The sequence below is a fragment of the Penaeus monodon genome, chromosome 28 (genome assembly GCF_015228065.2).
Source record: "Penaeus monodon isolate SGIC_2016 chromosome 28, NSTDA_Pmon_1, whole genome shotgun sequence".
In the NCBI taxonomy this organism is placed as follows: Eukaryota; Metazoa; Arthropoda; class Malacostraca; order Decapoda; family Penaeidae; genus Penaeus; species Penaeus monodon.
This window is the reverse complement of record NC_051413.1, coordinates 22,774,074-22,774,629: the sequence shown is the minus strand read 5'-3', so window position 1 is coordinate 22,774,629 and position 556 is coordinate 22,774,074. Positions and strand designations below refer to the sequence as shown.

Below are 556 nucleotides of genomic sequence, written 5' to 3'. Positions count from 1 at the left end.
GGCTCACGGTGCTCTATTTTAATCAGTGAAGTTCTTAAATGAGACAATTCTCAGTGGCACGTTCGCGGAACAATGACTGGAGGCATATCCTCATTGACTATACTTCTAATTGCCAACAAAGGAGAATGTTCTTGATATCTCCGAAGTTGCCAGTGCAAGCCCGTCTCTGACTAATGACGATGATGACTAAGTTAGCGTTAGAATTTCTGACGATCCTTGGACTTATTTTTCTGTTTATCATACATTTTAATATTTCTATATATTCATTTCGGTTTTTTATATTCATATATTCATTTCATTATTTGATATTTCTATAAATTAATTTCACTATTTAATATTCATATACTTTCATTTTATTGTTTAATATCTATATATATTCATTTCACTTGTGGAACGTTACATGGTAATCTCCGGCAAAAATATGCGGTATTCTGGCGGTAAGAGTCTGTGAGAAAATTAGATTGGATTAGATTTTGTTTCAGTAAAGAAGGTAAAAATTCGAGTGATAATCATTTATATGCAATGGATACGTTTTGTATGATTGTTTCGGTTGCAG

General features: G+C 32.4%; 1 protein-coding gene across 1 annotated transcript in view; it reads right to left on the bottom strand.

Annotated features, from left to right (window-relative positions):
- LOC119591098 (neurotrypsin-like) overlaps positions 1–556 on the bottom strand; it is an 8,538-nt gene that overhangs the window by 5,328 nt on the left and 2,654 nt on the right. The gene's annotated exons all lie outside the window — the stretch shown is intronic.